Source organism: Aedes albopictus, chromosome 3 (genome assembly GCF_035046485.1).
Source record: "Aedes albopictus strain Foshan chromosome 3, AalbF5, whole genome shotgun sequence".
Classification (NCBI taxonomy): domain Eukaryota; kingdom Metazoa; phylum Arthropoda; class Insecta; order Diptera; family Culicidae; genus Aedes; species Aedes albopictus.
In genome coordinates, this window is record NC_085138.1 from 390,404,103 (window position 1) to 390,421,522 (window position 17,420).

Here is a 17,420-nt window from a genome sequence, read left to right on the forward strand (position 1 = left end):
GCCACCACCATATCGTCACGATCATCATCATCATAACCGAAATGCCAACCATGCAATCATTTGTGTAGTAAACAGATTTTGAAAAAATCATTTCAATGGCGTTCTCCGCTTTCGTAGCAAAGTTGCTTCAAATCGGTGTCGTAAACGGCGAAACAGATGCGAATTAATTTTCCTTCTGGTGTTGATATACCGGGCGGATTGTTGCATCGAAATTGTTGTGAATCTAAAAAGTTAAAGCAATCATAACCGTTTTCACCTCAATCAGACAAGAATAACTTTGACGTTTTACCATTTAGGTACTTGGATTCGCACGACTCTAAAATATTTGTCCGCCAATCAATTTGGTACCACTTCAGAATCTTCTACAATCGCTTTCTACAATTTTACAGGACTATTCCGAAGAATTTGCAACGCACACGTAGCTCTTATTCTTCAAGCACACAGCGAAGAAAATCATTACCATAATAAAGGCGTTGAGAAGTGCTCTCATAGCTCTGCCTGGCCCAGTGGCCCGCCGACTGCAGAAAGGTGCGAATACATTCGCGAACAAACCGATTGCACGTGCTTCTGGTTATCCACTTACCTAGGTCCCTAGACCCGAGCTGCAATCATCGCGGCACACCACCCGTAACTTAACAAGTGCCACGCTTCGCTTTCGGTCGGTCGCTAGTTTGTTAGCACCTTACTTGCTGTGGTGGCGGATGTGCAAGCAGACTTCTTGATGGCATGATTTTTAACTGGCGAGGGTGAAAAACCACTCGAGCTACCCACGTCACAAGCTGAAGCTGCTGTGCTGCAGCCCCAAAACGTTTGACTGTACCCAAGGAAAAACTGATGATTTCCATGTTAAAGTTAGCTTCTTAAGACTCTTCATCCTTAATAGGATTCTCTAGAACTAGTTCTGAATTTAGTTGACTACAACTGTTATGCCGGTTTAAAGCATGATTAACACCTATCGAATCAAATAGTAGCAGCGATTGCATTTTGATGATGATTTCCACAGCAATTTGTATGATGATCTGAAGTACCTACCCGACCTACGTTCAACTGCTGCTTGGAAAAGGATTACACCAAATAAACCCTGTATCACCAGCTCCAACCAGGACCAACCCAGGATCGTTCCCGGTGAAAAAGTGATGCTGTTATTACTGGCAGTCGTTTTGGAATGTTACCATCAATTGCTGCAACGAAGTTGGACATCACGTATTGGTCTTTTGCCTTGCCGGGGAGAAGTGGCTTCACGTGCTGTAGCTAACAGTAGGTATATACCTACGCGTACCGATATGCAATGGATTGTGTGCAGCGCTCTTGCTTACGTAGCCAATCCTCTGAATAGCAAAAGCTGTTGACTTGGAAGCATTACAAGTATGAATGCGCACAGTGCTGGAATTGACGACAGTTTGGAATAACTTAATAGTTAAAAAAAAACAGTTTAAATCCAATAGACAAAAAGCATAATAGAAAACAAAAAAAAACTGAGTATTGAGGCAGGAGAAACTAAAGGAAACAGTTAAAACTAGATGGGAAAAAATAAAAGACAAATGAGCAAGCAGAAGCTAGAAGACAAAACTAAAAGCAGAAACTACAAGCAGAGGTTGAAGCCGAATTTGGAATATAAAAGTATAAGATGAAGCCGTAATTAGGAGCAACCACCCGAAGAATAATCTAAAAGCAAAAGTTGAAAGTATCAGCTGAGAGCAGAAGCTAGAAGCAGAAAATAGAATCGAAGACTTCTGCTTAAAGCGTAATTTAGAATCAGACACCAGAAGCAGAAACTAGAGACAGAAGATATCAACTGAAACTGGGCGCTTCAGCAGAAGCAGAAACAAGAAGTAGAAACGAGAAGCAGAAGCGAGAAGCAGAAGCGAGAAGCAGAAGCGAGAAGCAAAAGCTAGAAGCAGAAGCAAGAATCGGAAGCTAGAAGTGCAGAAGCGATAAGCAGAAGCGAGAAGCAGGAGCGAGAAGCAGAAACAAGAAGCAGAAGCGAGAAGCAGATGCGAGAAGCAGAAGCGAGAAGCAGAAGCGAGAAGCAGAAGAGAGAAGCAGAAGAGAGAAGCAGAAGCGAGAATCAGAAACTAGAAGCAGAAGCTAGAAACAGAAGCTACAAGCAGAAGCTGCAAGCAGAAGCTTGAAGCAGAAGCTAGAAGCAGAAGCTAAAAGCAGAAGCTAGAATCAGAAGCAAGAAGCAGAAGCTAGAAGCAGAAGCTAGAAGCAGAAGCTAGAAGCAGAAGCTAGAAGCAGAAGCTAGAAGCAGAAGCTGGAAGCAGAAGCTAGAAGCAGAAGCTAGAAGAAAAAGCTACAAGCAGAAACTAGAAGCAGAAGCTAGAAGCAGAAGCTAGAAGCAGAAGCTAGAAGCAGTAGCTAGAAGCAGTAGCTGGAAGCAGAAGCCAGAAGCAGAAGCTAGAAGCAAAAGCCAGAAGCAGAAACTAGAAGCGGAAGCTAAAAGCAGAAACTAGAAGCAGAAACTAGAAGCAGAAGCTAGAAGCAGAAGCTAGAAGCAGAAACTAGAAGCAGAAACTAGAAGCAGAAACTAGAAGCAGAAGCTAGAAGCAGAAGCTAGAAGCAGAAGCTAGAAGCAGAAGCTAGAAGCAGAAGCTAGAAGCAGAAGCTAGAAGCAGAAGCTAGAAGCAGAAACTAGAAGCAGAAGCTAGAAGCAGAAGCTAGAAGCAGAAGCTAGAAGCAGAAGCTAGAAGCAGAAACTAGAAGCAGAAACTAGAAGCAGAAACTAGAAGCAGAAACTAGAAGCAGAAGCTAGAAGCAGAAGCTAGAAGCAGAAGCTAGAAGCAGAAGCTAGAAGCAGAAGCTAGAAGCAGAAGCTAGAAGCAGAAGCTAGAAGCAGAAACTAGAAGCAGAAACTAGAAGCAGAAACTAGAAGCAGAAACTAGAAGCAGAAGCTAGAAGCAGAAGCTAGAAGCAGCAGCTAGAAGCAGAAGCTAGAAGCAGAAGCTAGAAGCAGAAGCTAGAAGCAGAAACTAGAAGCAGAAGCTAGAAGCAGAAGCTAGAAGCAGAAGCTAGAAGCAGAAGCTAGAAGCAGAAGCTAGAAGCAGAAGCTAGAAGCAGAAGCTAGAAGCATAAGCTAGAAGCAGAAGCTAGAAGCAGAAGCTAGAAGCAGAAGCTAGAAGCAGAAGCTAGAAGCAGAAGCTAGAAGCAGAGGCGAGAAGCAAAAGCTAGAAGCTGAAGCGAGAGGCAGAAGCGAGAGGCAGAAGCTAGAAGCAGAAGCTAAAAGCAGAAACTAGAAGCAGAAGCTAGAAGCAGAAGCTAGAAGCAGAAACTAGAAGCAGAAGCTAGAAGCAGAAACTAGAAGCAGAAGCTAGAAGCAGAAGCTAGAAGCAGAAGCTAGAAGCAGAAGCTAGAAACAGAAGCGAGAAGCAGAAGCTAGAAGCAGAGGCGAGAAGCAAAAGCTAGAAGCTGAAGCGAGAGGCAGAAGCGAGAGGCAGAAGCTAGAAGCAGAAGCTAGAAGCAGAAACTAGAAGCGGAAGCTAAAAGCAGAAACTAGAAGCAGAAGCTAGAAGCAGAAACTAGAAGCAGAAACTAGAAGCAGAAGCTAGAAACAGAAGCTAGAAGCTAGAAGCAGAAGCTAGAAGCAGAAGCTAGAAGCAGAGGCGAGAAGCAAAAGCTAGAAGCTGAAGCTAGAAGCAGAAGCTAGAAGCAGAGGCGAGAAGCAAAAGCTAGAAGCTGAAGCGAGAGGCAGAAGCGAGAGGCAGAAACTAGAAGCAGAAGCTAGAAGCAGAAGCTAGAAGCAGAAGCTAGTGGCAGAAGCTAGAACCAGAAGCTAGAAGCAGAAGCTAGAAGCAGAAGCTAGAAGCAGAAGCTAGAAGCAGAAGCTAGAAGCAGAAGCTAGAAGCAGAAGCTAGAAGCAGAAGCTAGAAGCAGAAGCTAGAAGCAGAAGCGAGAAGCAGAAGCTAGAAGCAGAATAGAGAAGCAGAAGCTAGAAGCAGAAGCTAGAAGCAGAAGCTAGAAGCAGAAGCTAGAAGCAGAAGCTAGAAGCAGAAGCTAGAAGCAGAAGCTAGAAGCAGAAGCTAGAAGCAGAAGCTAGAAGCAGAAGCTAGAAGCAGAAGCAAGAAGCAGAAGCAAGAAGCAGAAGCTAGAAGCAGAAGCTAGAAGCAGAAGCTAGAAGCAGAAGCTAGAAGCAGAAGCTAGAAGCAGAAGCTAGAAGCAGAAGCTAGAAGCAGAAACTAGACTGCCCATATTCGCATAGGTGACGTAAACGCCACATAGGTCAAAATCCACTTTTTTGGCTTAACATATCCTACACCATGTATAGCATATGCTCCAATTATTAAAAAAATGTGTTTGTTCTAAAACATGTGAGTATATTGAAAAGAACGTTTTGACGTAACCACCATGTGGTCGCAATACTGACGTCTGTGTACAAGAAAACTAAAATCTCCCCATAAAACGTGATTGAACATAATTTATTGACATAAACATAATTTATATTTGAGATATCTAATTATTTGATTTCAGATGCCCGAAAATCATTTTCAATATCAACAGCTTTCATAGTGAATATTATCAATTATGTTTAATATTTATTATGGATGCAATGTAGATACTTAAACATTTATGATGCTTTGACAACAACATGCGAATAATTTAACAAATTGATAATTGATAGTCTACAACTCGTAATGGTGAGTCTACGCCGATTAAAGTAATCGTGACCACTGGGTCTTACTTCTGGATCAATCGCTTCCAGTCGCCTTGAGATTTTGGAGCCCCTTAGGGCCGCAAAATGCAGTTGAGGAAGACCTAAAAGGCCAACGTGCGCGCCCTACCACGAAGCCAACGGCTCCTTTCTGGTTCTCTGCTAATATGGTATAAGTTTGTCATTTCTCTGGCAAACGAGCTACGTACCCAGCCCACCGCAGCCTGCCGTGTTTTATCCGCTTCATTATACATCAGTTAACCGATTTTGTCAGCCTGTTTCGGGGACACATTTTTTGTTCTCCTTAAATACCTAAATAGATTTTCAAGCAGTAGTTTAGTGATGAACATGATTTAATTAGTTACAGTTTGACCGTAAATGAGAGCAAACAGTTTGTGGGGCTGACAAAATTGGGTTCATACTGTATCGATTTATTTACATACTTGGTACAATTCGTAGTTCATGCAACGCCGCCATATGCCGTGATTCTGGTTAGCAGCGAGTATTGTTTGCAGTTAACGTGCTTATTTTAAATTACTCTAAAATAGGTGTTTGTCAAATTTCCTAAGTATAGAATCCAAACACCTCACGTATGAAAAGTTATATTTTTTTTGCATGGATGATTATGGTAGATCTCTATCGCTTCCTCTGAATTACGACGTAAACTCCTCAAACCCCCTTTCAGCTACTTACTAAGTGCTTGAAGCAAACTCATTGAAACCCGAAACGTGAGTTTTTGTGGCACCTCATTGATTAATGAAATAGTAAACTCATGGTTAGCCACGAGTAAAATCATCCCACAGCAAAACTATTATAAGTTTTACGTTTTGTTTCAAAACCATCATTGAAACAATACTACTGAACTGTTGTGGCTTTTCAGTCTATCAAAAGTGAAACGGTCGAGAGTTTGGCATTGCCGTTTTAATCCTGTTAGACTGAGAAAGCCACAACAGCTCACCATTTCTTCCCAGTCGTAAATATCCTCCAAATTTTAGATAAATTCAATCCATATCTATCTGATTAGGCGTTGGGTTATGAGCTTTTGATGTATACTAATTTAATTGTAAAAACTTAGTGTACAAGGTTATTAACATGAAATTAGTTTCGTAACATTTCGTAATTTGTCGAATATGAGAAAAAATAAATGAGGCTTGCGGGTGACATTTAATGTTTCAGTTGATCAAGTAAATCTCAAAAAATTGTAAATATTATTAAGGTATTTCTTAATAAATAGTTACGTACAACACCATATTTTGGATTAGGTATAAAATAACCTTTTCAACATAGCTGCCTTAATTGCAAGGTGCATTGGAAGAAGCTGTAAGGATCCATCATTGAGCCTGGTGATTAATGTTAATTCCGGAATTTTGCACACATTAAACGAAATCAGAAAACTGGTCGGCGTAAAGTTAAATTGGACTAGGCGATTTTTTGCACAGGTAAAGATAAGCCAAGGAATCATAGTATTTCAAGAAATAATGCACATGCTTTGATATCCCAATTTCTTGCAGGACATTTTCCCATAATCATTGAAAAACAGTTGGTCCGGTCTGATTTAAAGCCGACCAACTGTGAATCTTACTACGATGCCCACGCTTTATGGTACGCTCGACCGCACTATCAGATAGTTCACATTTTCAGATTTTTTTTCTGAAACCACGGTTAGCACATCTTCTTTCGAGTCGGGACTGCTGCTTGTCAAAAAATAATGTATTTAACGCACGAATACGGACATTCAGCCGGAGACCCGGGTTCGATTCCCGTTCAGGTCGGGAAATTTTTTTCGACTCCCTGGGCATGGTGTATCATTGCACTTGCCTCACAATATACAAATGCATGCAATGGCAGGCAAAGGAAGCCCTTCAATTAATAACTGTGGAAGTGCTCAAATAACACTAAGTTGAAGCGAGGCAGGCCAAGTCTCAGTGGGGACGTAGAGCCATATAGAAGAAGAAGAAGAAGAAGACGGACATTCCTGAAAAAAATCTAACACGTGTTCAGAAAACGGGTACCGTAATAGCTAACATAACGGTCATAGCAATCTGGTTGTTACGTCAACTTATCCGTGTAATCATTCATCAAAACGACTGAATGGTCGCATAAACTGACGTACACGTTTTAAATATGGAAAAATTACATGAAACATCTTAAAATCATTGCGGCTCGCTTTTTGTAGCTGTAATCCACGAAACTGACAGAATATTTCATTCAAATAGTCGGTGCATATGTAAATCCGGAAAAAATCTATAAAATCGTGTTTTCCCATCAGAGCAGACGTTGGTGGTTACATCGACTATGCGAATATGGGCAGTAGAAGCGGAAGCTAAAAGCAGAAACTAGGAGCAGAAGCTAGAAGCAGAAGCTAGAAGCAGAAGCTAGAAGCAGAAACTAGAAGCAGAAAAGAGAAGCAGAAGCTAGAAGCAGAAGCTAGAAGCAGAAGCTAAAAGCAGAAGCTAGAAGCAGAAGCTAGAAGCAGAAGCTAGAAGCAGAAGCTAGAAGCAGAAGCTAGAAGCAGAAGCTAGAAGCAGAAGCTAGAAGCAGAAGCTAGAAGCAGAAGCTAGAAGCAGAAGCTAGAAGCAGAAGCTAGAAGCAGAAGCTAGAAGCAGAAGCTAGAAGCAGAAGCTAGAAGCAGAAGCTAGAAGCAGAAGCTAGAAGCAGAAGCTAGAAGCAGAAGCTAGAAGCAGAAGCTAGAAGCAGAAGCTAGAAGCAGAAGCTAGAAGCAGAAGCGAGAAGCAGAAGCTAGAAGCAGAAGCTAAAAGCAGAAACTAGAAGCAGAAGCTAGAAGCAGAAGCTAGAAGCAGAAACTAGAAGCAGAAGCGAGAAGCAGAAGCTAGAAGCAGAGGCGAGAAGCAAAAGCTAGAAGCTGAAGCGAGAGGCAGAAGCGAGAGGAAGAAGCTAGAAGCAGAAGCTAAAAGCAGAAACTAGATGCGGAAGCTAAAAGCAGAAACTAGAAGCAGAAGCTAGAAGCAGAAACTAGAAGCAGAAACTAGAAGCAGAAGCTAGAAACAGAAGCTAGAAGCTGGAAGCAGAAGCTAGAAGCAGAAGCTAGAAGCAGAGGCGAGAAGCAAAAGCTAGAAGCTGAAGTTAGAAGCAGAAGCTAGAAGCAGAGGCGAGAAGCAAAAGCTAGAAGCTGAAGCGAGAGGCAGAAGCGAGAGGCAGAAACTAGAAGCAGAAGCTAAAAGCAGAAGCTAGAAGCAGAAGCTAGAGGCAGAAGCTAGAAGCAGAAGCTAGAAGCAGAAGCTAAAAGCAGAAGCTAGAAGCAGATGCTAGAAGCAGAAGCTAGAAGCAGAAGCTAGAAGCAGAAGCTAGAAGCAGAAGCTAGAAGCAGAAGCTAGAAGCAGAAGCGAGAAGCAGAAGCTAGAAGCAGAGGCGAGAAGCAAAAGCTAGAAGCTGAAGCGAGAGGCAGAAGCGAGAGGAAGAAGCTAGAAGCAGAAGCTAAAAGCAGAAACTATGTAGATGCGGAAGCTAAAAGCAGAAACTAGAAGCAGAAGCTAGAAGCAGAAACTAGAAGCAGAAACTAGAAGCAGAAGCTAGAAACAGAAGCTAGAAGCTAGAAGTAGAAGCTAGAAGCAGAAGCTAGAAGCAGAAACTAGAAGCAGAGGCGAGAAGCAAAAGCTAGAAGCTGAAGTTAGAAGCAGAAGCTAGAAGCAGAGGCGAGAAGCAAAAGCTAGAAGCTGAAGCGAGAGGCAGAAGCGAGAGGCAGAAACTAGAAGCAGAAGCTAAAAGCAGAAGCTAGAAGCAGAAGCTAGAGGCAGAAGCTAGAAGCAGAAGCTAGAAGCAGAAGCTAAAAGCAGAAGCTAGAAGCTGAAGCTAGAAGCAGAAGCTAGAAGCAGAAGCTAGAAGCAGAAGCTAGAAGCAGAAGCTAGAAGCAGAAGCTAGAAACAGAAGCTAGAAGCTAGAAGCAGAAGCTAGAAGCAGAAGCTAGAAGCAGAAGCTAGAAGCAGAAGCTAGAAGCAGAAGCTAGAAGCAGAAGCTAGAAGCAGAAGCTAGAAGCAGAAGCTAGAAGCAGAAGCTAGAAGCAGAAGCTAGAAGCAGAAGCTAGAAGCAGAAGCTAGAAGCAGAAGCTAGAAGCAGAAGCTAGAAGCAGAAGCTAGAAGTAGAGGCGAGAAGCAAAAGCTAGAAGCTGAAGCGAGAGGCAGAAGCTAGAAGCAGAAGCTAAAAGCAGAAACTAGAAGCAGAAGCTAGAAGCAGAAGCTAGAAGCAGAAGCTAGAAGCAGAAGCTAGAAGCAGAAGCTAGAAGCAGAAGCGAGAAGCAGAAGCTAGGTGCAGAAGCGAGAATCGGGAGCTAGAAGCGCAGAAGTGAGAAGCAGTGCGAAAAGCTGAAGCGAGAAGCAAAAACGAGAATTAGAAACTACAATCAGAAGCCAAAATTAGAAGCTAGAAGCAGAAGCGAGAATCAGAAGCTAGCAGCAGAAGCGGGAATTGGAAGCATAAAATAGAAGCAGAAGCAGAATCTAGTAAAAGCTAAATAAGTAAAATCTAGATTTAGAAGCTAGAAGCTGAAACAAGGAGCAGACACCATAAGCAGAAGGCTGGAAGTCAGAAAAAGAAGTTGAAGTAAAGATCTACATGAAACCAGGGAAGCAAGAAGCTGTATTCTTCATACACAGCTTCCTTTGCAGCCCAGTGTCCATCTGGAAAAATGCATCTCTCGCTTCGAAGGAAACATTACACCACGCCGAGTGCCATCAATGGGCCAAGAGCAAAAGCTTTCCAACAACGTGTGTATAGTGTATACACACGCCATCGAAGGCACTTGGTTACATTCGGTGCTTCTGATCTCGTTCATTAAATAAATATTTTTTTCCTTCGGATCTCCTCGACATCCCTTCGTCGCGCCCCAGCCAGCACCATCGTTGCACATTGATCATAAAAAGCAAATGGTGATTAAAATTTATTCCATTTGCCGTTCGTGCAATCGCCCAGCACCAGCACTACTGGTGAAAGCAGTCGTACAAAAACCATCCGATAAGACGTACAAGTGGCGAGTATGGCGCTTTTAGTGGCGAAATGGATTGCAAAAGTGCTGACTAAAGTGCTGTTGCAGCAGCAGCAGCAGCAACACTTGGCAGAGCCCCTGCCTGCCCAGTGCCACTTGCATCCATAGAAATCATAAATGTTTGCAACAGTCTGGCTCGCCATCGCATCGATGGCCCCCGTATGATGCAGGAGATGGCCGGCCAACTCATGGCGTTGCTCTTTCGAAAAGCATCATTCGGACAAGAATCAATTCCATTTATCTCATTGGGGGAAAAGATATTGGCGAAAGCTATGGCACTTGTTGCACGAGGATTAAAAACCGGAAGTGGCAATTTAAGTTTGGAGCCAGAAACAAGATGCAATCCTTCAAGTTTCTCTATGGGACGGGTGGGTGTGCTGTCGTTGGTTGGCCTCTTCAATGAGCCCATAGAATACAAAGTTTTCATCATTGGAGGGTGGAAATTTATAATGCATTTTCCCTCTCGTTTTTTTTTTCGAGAGCTTGGATATAGAGATCAATGTTGGTGCAATTCTCTTCGACGTCAAAATCTCTTCAATTTGTCTTATAAACTTTTCCACCATTGTTGACGACTATCGTCAAATTGAATTGTCATCAACTGTCGTCATAATCCAATTGTGCAACTCTGGCGCTGGACTGTGAGCAAGCAGCAGAAAACGGTTCTTGTTTAAGTTTTTTTTTTCTGAGTGGGTGAGCACCGGTTGCTTTATAATGAGATACAGTGGAAACGATTACTTAGGATCAGTTTAGCAGATGCTATTTCGAAAATTTGCTTTCACTCGTCTAATCCTATTTGCGGGAGCAGGAACTCAGAATAGGAACTCAGAATAGATGAAAAGGGGTAATTCAGATGAGACCGAACACTGGACCACCCTTCAGAACCGTACCAACCGAAACGTCCCGTTCCGCACAATTTCAGATGTGGAAGGAATGCTGGAAACGAATTAAGTGCTTTGGCAAACAAGAGAATGGATTTTTTGAGCAATTTAGACAACCGTTCGTTACATTTAAATAATTCCGAAACACTCCAAAAGCAAACATGAATTACAAAACTAATTATCTCATGGAAAGCGCAACGCAGCAGTCATAGATAGTACTAACAGTAAAGCACTAGCAGCGATGGTTCTATTTCCTGTGATGAGCATGTCAATAATGGACCCCTAGCAATAGTGTATCTGAAGGTATTCTCAATAAAACATGTTTTAATGCAGTTCAAAGGTTTTTTTAAATAATATCTTCCTCTATTTTTTTTTTTTTTTTGATGTCAAAACACATCTTATTCGGAAAACGTCATTTATTTAGATAGTTATTGCAATGGAGTCCGCTATTGATTAACATACCCGCTACACTTTCGAACTAAGCTCCAATGTAAATAGCTGCCGCCATAATATTTCGATTGATTTATTCTACTATCCATATTTGAACAAAGCTTAATTCCGTTTATAGACCGATTCAACAGCAGTTGCATTCAGTGCTCCCAATGAGCACTGGCGCAACCATATTTTGCATGAATATCTACATACCAGCTTTTGTACATGCATGTAGGGAACTTAACATCAGGCTCAACAAACCAATCACTATCCGCAGCCTCACCTCCAACCCCACTCCAGCAACGGGAAATAGCATATCGACAAAAACCCGGCGATGGCCGATTTTAGAGGAAGCTTAACTCAGCAGGTACATAATGGCTGGCCGGCGCAGTGCTGAGCCATTTATTGCCTACCGGGGACATATAGTTAGTTTTAATTCATTGCCCAGTGTAGTAGCCAGAGGTGTCAGCTTATGAGTTGTATATTTTGAGAGTTTGGACAATTTGAAAGTCTTATCATACCGTGTGCGATTATCATTATTTTAGCGTGCACGAACGAATGCTTGTGAACGTGCTCTCGAAACGCTAACGCTAACTTGGCACCTTGCGTGCGAGATGTAACAGAAACGTCAATCATGCGTAAGCATGTGCTGGATGGAAATTTAGATGTATTTCAGTTTAGTGAACGTTGTTGTGACGGACGGACGTCCGTGTTGGTTTGTGGTGAAGGCAGTGGAAAAAAAAATCGGCTGATGGCGGATCAGCCGAAAAAGAGTGCTCGGACACCACACCCAGTAGTGAGAGAAGGGCCGTTTTGATTTATGCCGCCGCTCGCGTTGGCTGCCGAGTGGCTTACCTATAGCTGATTTGATGACGCTGCCTAAACCACTAGCCCAACGGGATTCACGTGTAAGTTTATCGGACTTTGCTGATTAAACACTGACTTTAAAATTATAAAAGGAACTATCTATACCCACACTTTTTGAGTGATAGTACATGGCCTAGTCATAAGATTAGTCGGAACGATTTGTGCACATCGGATACAGAGATAAATCCGGTTTTAAAATAGTACACGCCATCACATACACAATATTTTGCGAAAAACTGGGTTGCGTACAAAAGGCTGAATTACGAAAGGCTGAATAACAACAACTGAAATAACAAAAGGCTGAGGGGTCTCCAGTTAGCCTAGTGGTTAAGGCTATGGATCGCAAATCCGGAGACGGCGGGTTCGATTCCCGTTCCAGTCGGGAGAATTTTCTCGACTCCCTGGGCATAGTGTATCAATGTACTTGCCTCACAATATACAAATTCATGCAATGGCAGGCAAAGAAAGCCCTTCAATTAATAACTGTGGAAGTGCAGTTAAGGACACTATGTTGAAGCGAGGCAGGCCTTGTTTCAATGCGAACGTCGAGACAAAAAGAAGAAGAAGAACAAAAGGCTGAAACACGGAAGGCTTGAATTACAGAGGGCGGAATGCATCAAAAGGCTGAAATAGTGATTCGACTAGTTATCAAACGCACCAACCTACACAGGCTAAATAACCTCAACAATAACAACTCAGACAAACAGATCACGTTAATTCGTTGATTTTACGATCAATTTGCTTGTTGTTCGATTGTCAAGCCGTGGTACTCGCATTGGTTTTGCTTGAACTTGACGATTGACCGTTCTACCGTCCCTAGTTCTTTGTTGGCTAAACTAAGCCATTTAGGGGGAACATGCTTCAGTAAGGGGCTGTCCATAAACCACGTGGTCATTTTTGTGGGACTTAACAGTCATACTCAATGCCAAAGAAAGTCAAGAAAATTTTCATAATGGAAAGTTCTTGGTCCCTATGCGAATCGAACGCGTAACCGTCAGCATGGGCCTTAGTTTCGAAACTGAGCTTAGTGAAGACGCTAATGGTGCATACCAACGAACATAAAAAGGGGATGGTAACAAAAGGCTGAATTTCAGAAGACTGAATGCACAAAAGGCTGAATACTAAAGGCTGAAATTGAGAAACTGTAACATAAGGCTGAAATAACAAAAGGCTGAAAATCGAAAAGGCTGAAAATACCAAAATGCAAATACAAGTTATAGCACTTCCTCATTAACTTGGAGTTGCGCCCCAACTGAGATAAAGCCTGCTTCTCAGCTTTGGGGCATATCGTATAAGGGGCACGAAGATGCTCAATGCCAAAAGCACTCAAGAAACATTTCATAATGAAAAGTTCTTGGCCCGCACACGTAACCCTCAGCATGGGCCTAAGTTTGGAAACTGAGCTTAGTGAAGAGGCTAACGATGCATACACGCAACCTGAGATTGGCAGATTCTAATACAATTGGGTATGAAACATATACAAATATTGTATTAGGGCCTGGCAAATACAAAAATTGTTAGGTGGCAGTATACCAAAAATTGTATTGGCTTCCTAGAATCTGGAAAAGGAAAATTTCGCATGTGTGCGTGTGCTCTGTCGCACTGGTTTCTCATTATTTGTTCTATTTTTAGACTGATCATGGCAGCAGCGGCGGCATCAAATACCAATACATGTTTAAAAAGAAATACGGGCGGCGGCGGGAATCGAACCGAGACACTATCATGGTGATACACGGTATCCTGCGCTCTAACCAGCACGGCTATAACTGCACATGAATAGACAAGAGGCTGAAAGCCATCATCATCAACACAAACGTGGCTTGGTGATGGAAGTGATATAGCCGCCACACTGCACAATGGGTCCAGAGCCGTATTTGCGAAGACAAAACTGTTTAAGCTTCAGCTTTAAGTTTTTAGACACATATTGTGTTTTAGAAAGTTTATTTTCAATTGTTGACCCTATTCTCTATTATTGTTATGTTAGGGTGGTTCGTCTGGTTAAACTGATTCAAAAATCTGCTTTCTAATAATTTTATTTGCGATGCCATGATGGATGGTGATGGATCGTTTAATTAGAAATTCCACCAATAATAAACGGCAAATTTTAAATTTAATATATCTCAGGACTCTCACCACTTAGAAAGTTGGTGTCTTCGACAACGTTGTTAAATGAGTCAAGGGCTTACAGTTAATGGTCCACTAGGCGGCGCTAGTTACACATTTGCAAAATCATTCAAATGATTGATTTTTTTTGTGAAGTAATCAACAAGCTGTGAGTTTGTTTTCTTTGAACGTGTCTAAGTCAAGTCTAAGGTTTTTCAAAGAGTTATGTATTTGTCATAATTGTGCAATGTCGCATTTCATTCGGTTCACTTGATCCAGAGATATAGAAATTAAACGAAGAACACTCAAATATGAACTTCTTTATTAGAGTTGCTCCAATTTTATGTAAAGTTATCCAATCGAGCCCAAATTTGTACCGTTTATAGCTTACTAGTTGTGCAACTGGCAGGAAAAATTTGAGAATATTTGGTGCATTATTGAAAAAGTTACAGCTTGCTGAATATATTTGAAATAATAAATAAAAGTTGCATGCTTCAATTAATTCGTAACTAGCACCGCCTACTGACAGAACCTTGAACCAATCAGCTAATCAACTGAGCGGCCGTAGCCAACCTAACAACATCGCCGAAGACATCAACTTTCTAAGTGATCTGAGTCCTGAGATATATTATATTTGTTTGCTCACTAGCGCTGCCTTGTGGTGGAATTTTGAATCAAACGGCTCATCATTTGTTATTTCTTGACCAGCCAAATAATATTGCCGAAGACACCAACTCTCTTAGTAATCAGGATGATGAGATATTTGGTATAAACATTTCATCAGTGTTACGTCTGTTTGTCTCTGGTATGACAGATATCACAGACAGCAAGACGTAGCACTGGCGAAATTTCCATACCGTACATCTTAGCACCATGATTACTTAAATATTCGGTATACTTGGCAAAGTTGTTAGGCCAGTCAAGGTTTTACTGGTGATGGGCCGTTTGATTCAAAATTCCACCACTAGGTAGCGCTGACGATAAATTAATTATTATATGCCATATATCTCAGAACTCTGATCACTTAGAAAGTTGGTTTCTTCGGGCAAGGTTGTTTGGTTTATTAAGGCGTTTCAGTTGATTGGCTGATTGGTTCAGGATTCTGCCAGTAGACGACGCTAGTTGCAAATTAGTAGAGGCATGTATCTTTTACTTATTATCTCGAATATATTCAGCAAGCTGTAAGTTTTTATAAAGTGTAGGGAAAATTCTCAAATTTTATCTGCTAGTTGCACAACTAATTAGCTATAAATGGTTCAAATTTGAGCTCGATTGGATAGTTTTACATGAAGTTGGAGCGACTCTAGTAAAATGTTTCATATTTGAGTGTTCTTCGTTAAAATGCTATATCTCTGGATTAAGTGAACCGAATGAAATTAAATTTTGCACATTTATGACTAATATATAACTCTTTGAAAAACTTTTGACTTGACTTAAATATGTTCAAAGAAAACTAAATTACAGCTTTTTGATTGCTTTACGAAAAATAACATTCATTTCCATAATTTTGCAAATGTGTAACTTGCGCTTCCTTGTGGCAAAATTTCGAAACAAGTGGACCATTAACTGTAAGCCCTTGACCTACCAAACAACATTGTCAAGGACACCAACTTTGTAAGTGACAAGAATTCTGAGATATATTAAATTTAAAATTTGCTTGACCTCTAGCACCGCCTAGTGGTATATACAAAAGCATGCTAAGTTTTAAAAATTGCCTAAAACATTTTTAGCAAGTTGTATCCTTTTATAAAGTCCACCAAAACTATTCAAATTTTGATTACTTGTTCCTCAACGAGTTTGATTTAATTGGTGCAAATTTGGGCTTGATTGATTATTCAACTTAACACGAAATTAGAGCCCTCCTATCTATATCTAGTTTTTGACTTCCGTTTATCAAATTACTGTACCTTAGGACTAAGCGAACCGAATTAAATTAAATTTTGAAAGTTTGTGACTAATGTATTGGTCTTCATGTGTCGTTGGACTCAACCAAAATATGACCAAAGGCAAAAAAGTTGCAATTTATTGAAAACTTTTCGAAAAGTTCTTACGAATGATTTATCCAAGGGCTGAAAGTCTCTTTAATAAAGACAAATCAATCAAATCAATCGAATATTTTATTTTTGTAAATTTGCTATAACTTTGTAAAACATTCTGATATTGTATAGAGAATAATTAATCAGCAGATTTTTGGATAAGCCACACTTGATTGACCGTAATCATTTCACAATAATGAAAAAAAAAATGACAGAACTTGGCAGAAACATTTTTGTCTTCGTAAATACGACTCTAGACCCATTGTGCACTGAAAAGCCCGCATCCAGCAGGTTTCTGTTTGCAAGTGGAAAATTCCATGTAGATAATAGGACGCGAAGCTCAGCAGCGAAGCGAAAGTTATTTTTAGACGCAACTCCGTTCAACTTATCGGGTTTGAATGGAGGTGCTTGTGTGTAGTGGTATGGAAGCTATGGAACCGTGTAGCGCATCTTAATACAACGAATGGATTATGATTTATCACATTTTCTGTACGTTTTTATTACATAAATTGGTAGAAAAGGCATATCTCAATTTTTGGTAGCTTTTCTTGTTTTGCGTGTACCAACGAACACAGAAAGGAACTGATAATATTTATATCGTTAATTTTTCCTTCTTTAAACATAAGCTATTCTTTCTAGTCATGTTGTTTCGGAGATTGTTGTCGTTACGGATACTAACAAGTTCAAACAAGATTTTCCCTTCTTTGAAATGTATGCTATTCTAGGCGAACAATAATGCATAGCATTATGATCAGTCGTATTGCTTTCCTATTTAGAACATAGTAACTGAAGCATGTTACCCCAAAATGTCTTAGTATGGCCACCCATGAAATAGGGGACGGTAGGACGGCCAAACGTCAAGCTTAAGCAAAATCAATGCAAGTGCCACGGCTGGGTAATCGACCAATATGCACATTTTCAAATAGACCGTTAAATCAGTGTATGTATGTAATTATTTATTCCCAATTAGAGTGATACGCCTTATGTTTGTCAGAGTTGTTAGTGCTAAGGTTAGTCATTTGGCTGGTGCGTTTGAAAACTAGTCGAATCACTATTTCAGCCTTATGTTATTTCAGCCTTTTGACGCATTCAGCCTTTTGTAATTTCAGCCTTTTGTGTGTCAGCCTTTTGTTATTTCAGCCTTTCGTAATTCAGCCTTTTGTACGTAACCCATAAACAGGAACTGATGATATTAATGTTGTTAATTTAAACATAAGCTATTCTTTCGAGCCATGTTGTTTTAGAGATTGTTAACATTACGGCTACTAACAATATCATCAGAGAATTTCCCGTCTTTAAAATATATGCTATTCTTTTGAAAAATACTGTCTAAAGGTCCCATAAGACATGACAAATATTTGGCCAAACAAGGCCAACAAATGACCAACACAACGTGAATCGTAGCAACCTTGGATGAATGTCAGGCTTCAATGGCAAATATTTGTCATAATGACAAA

At 40.8% G+C, this 17,420-nt stretch overlaps 1 long non-coding RNA gene across 1 annotated transcript in view; it reads left to right on the plus strand.

Annotated features, from left to right (window-relative positions):
• LOC134291889 (uncharacterized) overlaps positions 1–13,558 on the plus strand; it is an 88,000-nt gene extending 74,442 nt beyond the window's left edge. Inside the window, exon 2 of the long non-coding RNA XR_009999331.1 lies at positions 13,457–13,558. This is a non-coding gene — a long non-coding RNA (uncharacterized LOC134291889). The remainder of the gene's footprint in view (positions 1–13,456) is intronic.
• The last annotated feature ends 3,862 nt before the right edge of the window (positions 13,559–17,420 follow it).